Below are 12,278 nucleotides of genomic sequence, written 5' to 3' on the forward strand. Positions count from 1 at the left end.
CCTCCAAATATTGCCACTTTTGGCTTGCCTATGGGGCCTGAGTTCCTAACCAAAGCCCACAGGGAGAGATAGGGTCCTGGGTAATATTAAGTATCTAACATTTGTTGAGGGCTTCCTTTGAGCTAAATATAGAGAGTGTTCATAATCCCTTTTCATTTCTCACACAAATCCTAGGACACTGGCACCTTCATTCTCCTTGTTTCACACAGAAGGACACCAAGCTGTAGCAATGTTAAGAAACATACACTGGGCCCTTGGCTCGTGCCTGTAATCCCAGCACTCTGGGAGGCTAAGGCAGGAGGATTGCCTGAGCTCCAGAGTTCATGACCAGCCTAGGCAACACAGTCAAACCTTGTCTCTACAAAATACAAAAAATTTGCCAGGCATGGCAGCGTGTGCCTGTAGTCCCAGCTACTCAGGAGGCTGAGGCAGGAGAATTGCTTGAACCAGGGAGGCAGAGGTTGCAGTGAGCCAAGATCACTCCACTTTATTCCATCCTGGGTGACAGAGTGAGACTCTGTCTCAAAAAAAAAAAAAAAAAAAAAAAAAAAAAAAAAAAAAAGAAACCTGCCTAACATTGGGAAGTTGAAAAGCAGCAGAGCCCAGGTTCCGATCCTGGTCTAATGATCCCAGAATCCTTAGTTTAACACTCTACTCCACTATCTCTTCCAGGAAGCAGAAAGTGGGATGAAGCTGGTAACATGGAGACTCCGAAGACCTAATTTGTTGAGTTTATATATCTCTAATCTGATGGTTCCAAGAGAAGGTAAGCATCAAAACCAAAGAATCAGGCAATGGTTTCTCTCCAACCACATCTCAACAGCAACACTTACCTTTGGACCTGTCTCCTAATTATCCCTGGATCTCTCCTCTTTTCCCCACATTCTCTAAATCCTTTGAAGTTTTTGTGATACTTCTAAGCATCACTTCCTCAATCCTTCTGCATGAAAACCAAATCCACTCTTAGAAAATTATAGTGAAATCCCATTTCAACACATTATATGAGCCAATCCAGATTTCACCAAATAGAGGCCTAGAAGACATTTGGCAGTTTTCTTAATGATAACACCAGCTGAGCATCCCGAATTTAAAAATCTGAAATCCAAAAGGCTCCACCGAGCATTTCCTTTGAGTATCATGTCCTTTGAGCATCATGAGATTCTGGAGCTTTGGGTTTGTGATGTTTCGCTGATAAGTATAATGCAAATGTTGCAAATCCAAAAATGAAAATCTGAAATCAAAAATACTTCTAGTCCTAAACATCTTATGTAAGAAACACCCTGTAATTTCTAATATATCAATCACATTGACTATTTACCAAGCATTGTATGTTAAGGCTTCCTATGTATTAACTACTTCAATCCTCATAACCACTCTGTGGAGAGAAAACTATTATTATCCTCATTTTATAGATGTGGTAAAAGGCAACAAGATAGTAAATAACTGCCACATATGTAGCAGGTGGTGAAGCTATTTTGTTTTAAACCTCTCTGAACCTCAGTTCTCTCCTCTTGAAAAATAAAAATATTTACCTCACATGGTTACTATGTAGAAATGAAATAAACACACAAAAAGCAATTTAACATAACACTTAGCTTCTCCCCCACCCCCCTCCTAGTATTTCTGGGCTCATTTCAAGGTACAATACAGAAACTTTTAATTAGATGGGAACAAGGAGATAAGAGAGATGCTTAGAATTCCTTCACATATGCTGCCTCATTTGTGTGTCACAACACCCTTTGGAAAGAAGTAAATATCACCATCCCCATTTTACAGATGAGAGATTAGGTAACTGATACATGCAAGGACATTCTGCTGGTGACTGAAGCAGGATTCAAACCCACACATGCGTCCTGTTTTTCCAGAGGTTTTTAAGGGGTTGGAGGACAGGGGTAACCAAGATTTCTAGTTCCCTTCATCTTCCCCATGTAGCCACGCCTACAAATTCCACACATCACCAGTGCTTCTGCAACTTGCCAATGTTCCCATTTCCCTGGAAAATCAAGACTGAAAATAACAGTGGAAGATGAAAATAGGTATAGTCACATTTACTAACCATGCACAATTAGCAACTCTTCTAATAAGAATAAAGCAGAGGCAGGGAGAAAGAATGGAAGGAGACGAGGAAGGGAAGAGAGAGGGATAAATCATAATGAAACAGAAGCCCAAATTGCAAGCTCTACGTTCTCTCATCCATGTCGGGATTTTTTTCCACAAAGGTGTCAGCTACTTATCCTAGAACAACCTGCTGTTCCTTCTCAGCCCTTCAGCTGGGACCTGCATTCAGAAGCCTCCAAGAAGACATGCCTGGCCAGGTCACATTTCTCAGAAAGGCAGCAGCAGGAAGAAACCCACATTGAGCCCAGAGGCCGCCACCAGGAACAGGGTGTTTCCCTCAACACAGGATGCCAGTTCACAAAGAAACTCTGAGGTCCTCCTCTATCTCCAGCTACAGTTGGCTTTCCTCAACAGAACTTAAGAGCAGGAAGGAAAGCGGAAGTCAGGAATCAGGGCCAGGGAGGCTAAAACAAAGGCGGGTCTCTAAAATGCAGACCCACACCCACCCCTTCTCCTGAGCACACACCCACAGATTCTTAAGCTGGAAAGAGGACAAGCCACCATAGAATTCTAAGTGCCTCCACCACAAACTGCCTCAAAACACAGGAGACCTTCTGTGTGCCCAAGACCATGCTATACAACAAAATGTGAGTTTGGCAGAGTCCACAAACTCACGGAACTCTGTTAGAACATACCTATATGCATCTCTTTTCTAGACAGTTCTCTCCGGAGTCCCAGGTTAAGAACCACTGCACTAGTTGGTCACAAAGTAGGAAAACACGGCTCTGTAAAAATAAATCATCACCCTCCCATCAAGTCTTCTCTCAACTTCCCCAATTTGGTTACGTGGACATTCAAGCAATATCCCTGACATTTCTGACTCCATCACTCCCTGGCCCCATGACCAGTCAGAAACCTGGCACCAATCCATTCTCTGAAGTTAGTAACATGTGAATTCTCATCTTTCTATTTCCATGGTCAACATCTAGGCCAGGCTCTTACTCATCCCGAAGGCCTACCGTTGGTATTCTGATCACCTGCCTGCCCTCAGGCCAACACACCTGCACTCTCCCGCAGATGTGCCTTCCTAAGAGTAGCCACCATCTTTATCACCACCACATATACACGCTCCAGACTATCAACAGCCAGGACCCTAGGGCTATGCTACTCGGGTTTGAATTCCATCTCCACTGTTTCCTCTAAGTGTCTCTTTAGGTAAGTCATCTAACCTCTGTTTCCTCTGCTGTAAAATGGAGATAATGAGAATGAATATCTATACCAAAGGTCTGTTGTGGGAATTAAGTAGGAGAGTGTGTGTAAAGCACTCAGAATGGTGATTACACAGAGTAATTGCTGTCCAAGTGTTAACTGTCACCAACACGAGTATTCTTTTATTTTTTTTTTTTTTTTGAGATGGAGTCTTGCTGTCACCCAAGCTGGAGTGCAGTGGTGCGATCTCAGCTCACTGCAACCTCTGCCTCCCTGGTTCAAGTGATTTTCCTGCCTTGGCCTCCCAAGCAGCCAGGACTACAGGCACAGGCACACACCACCATGCCCAGCTAATTTTTGTACTTTGAGTAGAAATGGGGTCTCGCCATATTGGCCAAGCTGGTCTGGAACTCCTGACCTCGTGATCTACCGACCTTGGCCTCCCAAAGAGCTAGGATTACAGGCTTAAGCCACAGCACCTGGCCAACATGAGTATACTTAAAGCTTTTCACTGGTTACTGAATAAAATCTCACTTGGGCCAGGCATGGTGGGTCACACCTGTAATCCTAGCACTTTTAGAGGCTGAGGAAGGACGATCTGTTGAGGTGAGGAGTTCAAGATCAGCCTGGGCAACACAGCAAGACCTTGTCTGTACAAAAATAAAAAAATACATACTTACATACATACATACACACCAAAACAAAATCTCACTTCACTGATGGGACTTCTATGACCTTCTACATTCTGTCCCAAATGGGCTGAACTAGCCCCAACTTGTCCCTAATCTGAATGGACATAAGCCATTCTTCTGCCACTTGATCCCAAGTGGGGCACCACACCAGTGCGTCACTCTATACTGAAGCTACTAAACAGCTCCTCTCACAAGCCTCTTCCATTCGTTCTTCCTGGGATGCCCTGTGTCATATGAGTGTCTATCAAACCCTCATGGCTCTCGGAGACAAGATCAAGCACTAAGCCCACATAAGATACTGTCACGGTGAATTCTGGCAACAGCACTGAGGATGTTAATGTTCCTAACAGTTTCTGTGGCCCTGTTCCTACCTGCCCAAGGGCCAACTGGCTGGTCTACCTTAAAGCAATAAGCTTTCCTCTCGGTAAAATGAGGTAGTTGAAACAAATGACTTATACAGCCTTCTTGTCAAGGTTCTTGGGGTTACACAGTGTTTCTCGTTCCTTTGGGACAATATTTATTTTATTTTCTTTATTTTTTTGAGACAGAGTCTCGCTCTGTCACCCAGGCTGGAGTGCAGTGGCACGATCTCAGCTCACTACAACCTCTGACTCCTGGGTTCAAGCAATTCTCCTGCCTCAGTCTCCTGAGTCGCTGGGATCACAGGTACCTGCCACCACACCGGGCTAATTTTTTATATTTTTGGTAAGAGATGGGGGGTTCACCATGTTGGCCAGGCTGGTCTCAAATTCCTGACCTCAAGTGATCTACCTGCCTTGGCCTCCCAAAGTGCTGGGATTACAAGCATGAGCCACCACACCCGGCTGGAACAGTTTTTCATTAAAGAAGAGGATACATAGAGTAACTGCACATGTTTTTATTTTTTAAAATGAATAACTGAAAGTGTTCTAGGTCTCAAGTTTCCAAGGCTAAGGAAAAAAGTGAAATTTTACTGGATGACATGCAAAATTCTTTTCTCTTTACAATTTGATGACCCTATGACTTCTAGGATCTTTTTCCAATAAACCAGAGAAGATAACTTTCATTTCATACCTTATATTATCTCCACGATGCATATCGCAAAGCCATTTCTACCTTGCATGTGGAAAGTAATCCCGAGTTGTACCCAAATCCAACATAGTTAAGAAAAAAAAAAAGTTCAAATTATTTCCCCCACTCCTCAATTTAGCAATAGAAAATTCCAGGATAACTTTTTTCCGTAAATGAATAGAACCAGCCCCGAAATTTCTTAAAATCAGCAGCTTGGAACTCAGCCACAAGAATTTTGAAAAGTGGCAGAAAATTTAATAATACCATTACCTTGAAATCCAATAAAGCCTGTTGGAGCTTAACATTTTCAAGAAATCAGACTATTTATGCTATTACCCCAGTACTACTATAGTTTCCTATAAAGCCATAAATATATACAATGTAGTTCACCAGAAAACTAAGACTATCATAAAAAAGGCCATAAGGAAGATACTACCCATGAAGTATGTCTCCATGGTACTTGCTACAGCGAGTTCACACAGAGGAGTTCATTTATTTTGAAAATTACATTTCCAAGTCCACAACTCCACAGCTCATCATTTTCAACTGTGAACAACTTTTAATACAAGTTAGCGCTTTCTTTTCAAAGACAATTGCCACCCAAGATAAAGGTCATACTGAATATCAAGGACATGTATGAGGCTGTCACAACACAGAGGAAATGGCTCATAACATCTGCATCTTCATATCTGCTTCATTTAACAGTCTAGCTTTAAGTATCAGAAAACCCATCTACCAATGGATTCAACAAATAAAAAGGAGCTGGAAGGCCCAGGGCTGCAGGTGTTGGCTTGAAAACAATGTCAGGGCAGACATCTCTGAGGCTCTTAGCCTTCCCTTCATGCTTGTCATCGCCTCATGATGACATGAAGGCTGCTGTACACCTAAGCATTTCATCATCATTCAAGGCAGAAAGAATAGGAAAGCAAGGAAGGGTACTGATAAGCTCATTTGTCAGGCTTTATAAAGACAATAAAGGCTTTCCCAGCAACCCTGCCCCCATCCCAGTGGACTTACTCTCAGGTCTCACTGGCCAGAAGTAGGTCACAGGGCCACATTTGCTACAAAGAACGCTGGAAAATCAGGGTTCAGGATTGGCATATTGGCTTAATCATTACAATCTACTCTCAAGGGTGACCTCCACACCACCCTGAATTAAACTAAGGCCCTATGAGGAACAATGGAACAGGATATAGGCATTGAGTGGACAATTAATCATGTCTCCTTTTTAAGTCTCTATTTTGGGAAGGAGAAAATCATTCAATAAAAGATTTTCTGCTCCCAATATCAAAAGCATCCACTACCTATAAAGTAACTGTTTTACAAATTCCCATACATATAATAACAAACAAATAAAAATTGTTTAATCTTTTAAGTTCATACACTTTGGTTTTTCTCTCTGTGCGGTCAGGTATAAATGTGCAGTCAATGGCTAAAAGGTGGGTATGAGGTCTTACTGCTGTGAACCTTGATCACAACTTGACCACTGAGAAACTTTGAGGTGCAGCTCACCATTCCCCAGGCAGAAAAGCCATGCTGGCCATGATTCAAACCTAAATATGCTGTCTGCAAGCTGCTCTCACCACCTCCTTGCCTCTTCCTGATCAAAAAGGCACATCCATTTAGCACCCTAGATGCCCCCCCACCTACTCAACCTTCAGTGGCTCCCCACTGCTCTTAGGAAACAACTGAAACTCCTAACCACGGCCCTCCACTCTGATGTGACCTGGCTGCCTTCTCCAATCTCATCTCCCTCACCAGGTCCTACCACACTTGCTATGCTCTGGCGACCCTGGCTCCTTGCCATCTCTTAAACAGTCCATACCCCTCGGTCTATAATGAGCTTTTCCCAGTTCTTCATAGATTGGGCTTTCCCATGCTTGAGATTGTAGCTCAAGCATCAGTTCTTCAGGGACACCTTCCCTGGTCATCCAACATTACGTGGGTCATGCCAGTATCCCTCCATCACACTCTTTATTCCTCTATAGCAGGTACTACAATCCACAATTATCTCCTCTACTGGAAGGCTTTCTTACTGTCTGGCTCCATCAGTAGAATAAACAGAAGTGCCACCGGAGTGGAGACCTCATCTGCCTTTTCACTGCTCTATCCCCAGTGCCCAGCAGACTAAGGGCTCTGGACTGTTACTTTTGCCATCTTGATTCCAGAACTTACCCGATGTGGTTGACTTCTCACTCCCCTCTATACCACTAACTCCTTCCTCCATGTGGCCACCAAATGAACACTGCACCCCTAGGACCTGCTCCACTGAAATCCTGACCTTGGAACTTCCTCTCTCTCCAACAACTTCTCTTGCTTGTAACTCCCCTCACTCCTTTCACATCTACTGAAGCAGGTACACAGCATGGTTAAAAGCACAGACTCTGAAGCCAAAAGGCCTGGGTTCACATCTCAGCTCCACCATTGTCTGTGTAGGCATAAATGCATAAATAAGTTACCTTTTTTGAGACAGAGTCTCGCTCTGTCACCCAGGCTGGAGTACAGTGGTGTGATCTCGGCTCACTGTAACCTCTGCCTCCTGGGTTCAACTGAGTCTCCTGCCTCAGCCTCCTGAGTAGCTGGGAGTATAGGTGCAAACCATCTCATGCCCAGCTAATTTTTTTATTCTCAGTAGAGACAGGGTTTCACCATGCTGGTCAGGCTGGTCTCAAATTCCTGACCTTGTGATCCACCCACCTCAACCTTCCAAAGTGTTGGGATTATAGGCATGAGCCACCGCACCTGGCCAAATAAGTTGCTTCTATATTTCCTGTGTGCCTCAGTTTCCTCACCTGTCATTGAGTGATAACAGTAGCATCAATGTCACAGGGTTGTAGTGAAGATTAAAAGAATATACATAAAGTGCTCAGAACAGTGCCTATGTAAGTGCTAATAACAGTCATAAATGTAATTTCTTATTATGAACACACTCTTTCTTCTAACTGACATATGCCCTCCCCTAGGCCCTTCTTATTTGATCCCAGTTCATTAGATCCCTCCATAATAGCACATGTCATGTGTCAAATCCCACCCATGACACCTGCAGTCCCATGCCTGACCTGCCAACAAAATGATCTGAATTGGATTCCTCCCAAGACCATTGTGTCTTGTTGGAGGAAGATGCTCTGGAAACTGTATAAAGCCTCTCCCTGGGCTTTATTAACTGCACACGTCTTTACCAGCTTTCCTCTCCTCTAAACTGCTATATCGCATAAACTGATTCTAAATGATACAGTTATTGCCTTTGGTCACATTCACAGATGAGATATAAGCATTTTGAGGGCAATATGCAATTCTTCTTAATACCCCAGAGAAGTCAACACAGTAAGAGGAGTATAGCAAATACATTATCTACCTATTAATTGGCTCTGGTCACACCCTCTCCTCTTAACTATACCTTTTCCCTCAAAAAAAGGAAGCGTCTTTAAACAGCACCCTGCTTACTTGCTTAAACTGGACCCTGTGGTGTGAGGATCAGTGATTTCAAAACAAAAAGCTACTCTCTCTTGTTCAAAAACAACAGGAAATCCTCTTTACCCCAACGAAGCCCAAGTCAAAGGATAGGATGGCAGCACAGACGCCTGATTTCCAGAGTCAGCCAAGTCATGTTGGATTTATTGGTATGGAGTTCCAAATAAGTAATACATAACTTAAGCTCTTTGCAGAATTTTCTTGTACTCTGGGAGAGGGGGATCAACTTTCCCCAAAATTGGACACTCCTAGGAAAGAATTCAGGGGAGAAAACAAATGTAATCCCATGGACTTAAGTATTTTCCATAAAATCAAAAGAGACAGACTAAAAAGTCTAGATATTCCTTTAACAAAGCATTATCTATAAAGCATTCAGGCAGGGTACGGTGGCTCAGGCCTATAATCTCAGCACTTTGGGAGGCTGAGGTAAGCATATCACCTCAAGTCAGGAGTTTGAGAACAGCCTGGCCAACATGGTGAAATCCCATCTCTGCTAAAAATATAAAAATTAGCCTGCATGATGGTGGGTGCCTGTAATCCCAGCTACTCACAGGATGAGGCAGGAGAATTGCTTGAATTCGGGAGGCAGAGGTTGCAGTAAGTTGAGACTGCGCTATTGTACTCCAGCCTGGGCGACAAGAGTGAGACTCTGCCTCAAAAAAAAAATAAATATTCAAAAACAGTATATGTTGCTGTTTTCTTTTTCTTAGTGTATATTCATAACAGAAAGGTCTAGAATCTACAGAGGCAAACAATAAACTGACCTATCTTCTGACTCTAAAATAAATATGACATTCTTTTAGAATTCTATTGGTTTTATCCCGCATGGATTTTTGTGGCCTTTTGTGCAAAGGAAGTTCACCAGAGTTCACTTCCCCTGAGGATAATTTCAGGTTTGCATATATGAGCAAGTATCCAAGACCCTGGAAAAATAAGTCTCTTTGCTTTGGTTTCAAAATGAGGCCCCATAAAGTTGCATGCTTTTCTCCTTTCCCTTCCGGCGGCTGCTTGCAGAAGATAGTCTGGCTGGGGCATTTCCGCCCCACTGTTCCTTTAGCAGAGGTGTTGTGTCTCCTGCCCTGCGGACAACGCATTCTTCTCATCTTTTTCAGAGGCAAAGCTGGTCCACACACACGCAGGAACCTTTCTGACCTATTCCCATCATCCTAATCCTCCTCATGTGGAGTATGGGGAAGCCACTACAGTTATTATTCCCAAAATACCAGCCTGAGGTCTTCAGGTTCTCACCAACTCTGTAACAGTTCCCTTGGTACAAGAGAGTGAGTCTAGGGAAGGCAAAAGGACTAGAGTCCCTCCGAGGACTATTCTCTCATGTTTTCAGAGTCTCATTCTGCAACAAATGCAGACACCAAGTAGGATTCTTTCCAGGGCATCCAATTCCTTCCAGTGAAGACCTGTCACAGGGCTTCTTAGTCCCGTTCTCTCTGTCAGTGAAAGGGAAAGTGATAGATCCAGAGCATCCAAATGAGACACTCTTGGCTGACACTGTCTTCTATGCACTGTTATGGAGGTATCCGGAGCCTTCTCTCTCCTGTGCAAAATGGCAACTCTTAAGGAAAAACTCCTTGTACCAGTTGCAGAGTAAGAGGTAATGGTCCCAAACAATAAGATTACTGTGGAGGGTGTTGGACAAGTTGGTATGGCATTTGCTATCAGCATTCTGGGAAAGTTTCTGGCTGATGAACTTGCTCTTGTGGATGTTTTGGAGGATAAGCTTAAAGGAGAAATGATTAATCTGTAGTATGGGAGCTTACTTCTTCATATGCCTAAAATTGTGGCAGATAAAGATCATTCTGTGACCGTCAATTCTAAGATTGTAATGGTAACTGCAGGAGTCCGTCAACAAGATGGGGAAAGTTGTCTCAATCTGGTGCAGAGAAATGTTAATGTCTTCAAATTCATTATTCCTCAGATCATCAGGTACAGTCCTGATGGCATTATAATTGTGGTTTCCAAACCAGTGGACATTCTTATGTTACCTGGAAACTAAGTGGATTACCCAAGCACTGTGTGATTGGAAGTGGATGCAATGTGGATTCTGCAAGATTTTGCTACATGATGGCTGAAAAATTTGGCATTTATCCCAGTGGCTGCCATGGATGGAATCTGGGAGAACATGGCAACTAAAGTGTGGCTATGTGGAGTGGCGTGAATGTGGCAGGTGTTTCTCTACAGGAACTGAATCCAGAAATGGAAACTGACAATGACAGTGAAAATCAGAAGGATGCGCGTAAGACGGTGGTTGAAAGTGCCCATGAAGTCATCAAGCTAAAAGGATATACCAACTGGGCTACTGGTTTAACTGTACAGATCTTATTGAATCCATGTTGAAAGTCTATCCAGGATTCAACCCATGTCAATGGTGGTAAAGGGGATGTATGGCATTGAGAATGAAGTCTTTCTGAGCCTTCTGTGTATCCTCAAAGCCCAGGGGATTAGCCAGCATTATCAACCAGAAGCTCAAGGATGATGAGGTTGCTGAGCTCAAGAAAAGCGCAGATACCCTTTGGGACATCCAGAAGGACCTAAAAGTCCTGCGACTACTGAGCTCTAGGCTGTGGAAGTTTAAAAACTACGAGAAGATTAACTCTGAGCCATTAGTTTTCATCCATGTACATGGATTGCAGTTTGCTTTGCTCTTCTTCAATATGTGAATTTGAGCTTACAGAATCAAAGCCTACTCTTGGTTTAATGCTTGCAATATGAGTTCTTGAACAAATAAAATTAACTACTGTTGTGTGGGGGGAAAAAAAGACACTCTTTCATTATAGCAAAATAAGACTGCAAATCTCTACCCCAGAAGTAGCAAATTACAAGCGAGGTTTAAAAAAAAAAAAAAAAAAAAGCAAGAGCAAAGTTGCAAAGAAGGGATTTTAATTTGGACTACTGAAATTTAATTTCTTTCTTCAGTGAAAGACAAATACATAGAAGTCATCTTTCTTTACTAGTGTTAACATCAAGGTGTAAGATTATTTACTAGGTATGTGAAAACATGGTCTATATTTATGAGTATCTAAAAATAATAGCAGTCACAGACCTCAGATCACCAATTATACAGATTGGGTTCACATGCCATGTAAAAACCTGAGCCTAAATGACTGACTGAGACACGTACAGAAAGTGATCTACAAGTAAAGAGGAAGCCACAGATGAGACTATACACTACAAAAATGTGGTTACTCAGGTTCATGGCATCTCAGTAGGGGGATCTGCATCACACCTATTCACTGAATTAATACTTAACATCTAAAGTTCTGCAGAAATCAGGGATTGCAATTTGGCAACTAAAATATGTAAAAATTCTTTAATCGGACTGTGGTAATAAAGTTTCCAATCAACATGGTAAGCTGAGATGACAGGAAAGGACCCTGCCTGTTTCAAATACATGGAAAAATTGAGTAAGAGATAATTAACAACTTCTTAAATACAAAGAAAAAATTGAAAATCACAAGAAATAAATCCCTGGGCCAGAACCAAAGATAGAACTCAAAGTTGGATGAGAGAAAGTTGAAGCTCTGAAGATGTAAAAGGCTATCAGAACATGAGATAGCCTTAGTGTCTAGGGGCTGAGATCCTAATGAACCTGGGAGAACAAAGGGTCATATCTCACCAATAAGAAATAGCTCCCATGTAGAGAGGTATGGCATCCAAATAGAGAACACCCAGGGTCCCTGAGCCAAGAAAATAATAACATTGGTCTGGAAGCCAGGACACCCGTGGGACACTAGGTGAGGCAAATGAGAAAGTGCTGGGTTTGCACAGTCCTAGTCACATGGG

The 12,278-nt window shown here is 42.7% G+C and overlaps 1 protein-coding gene and 1 pseudogene across 13 annotated transcripts in view; one reads left to right on the forward strand and one right to left on the reverse strand.

Annotated features, from left to right (window-relative positions):
• The window catches only part of APBB2 (amyloid beta precursor protein binding family B member 2), a 410,561-nt gene that overhangs the window by 241,372 nt on the left and 156,911 nt on the right, over positions 1–12,278 (reverse strand). The gene's annotated exons all lie outside the window — the stretch shown is intronic.
• LOC104653393 (L-lactate dehydrogenase B chain pseudogene) lies at positions 10,035–11,155 on the forward strand (annotated as a pseudogene).

The sequence above is a fragment of the Saimiri boliviensis genome, chromosome 3, assembly GCF_048565385.1.
Source record: "Saimiri boliviensis isolate mSaiBol1 chromosome 3, mSaiBol1.pri, whole genome shotgun sequence".
In the NCBI taxonomy this organism is placed as follows: Eukaryota; Metazoa; Chordata; class Mammalia; order Primates; family Cebidae; genus Saimiri; species Saimiri boliviensis.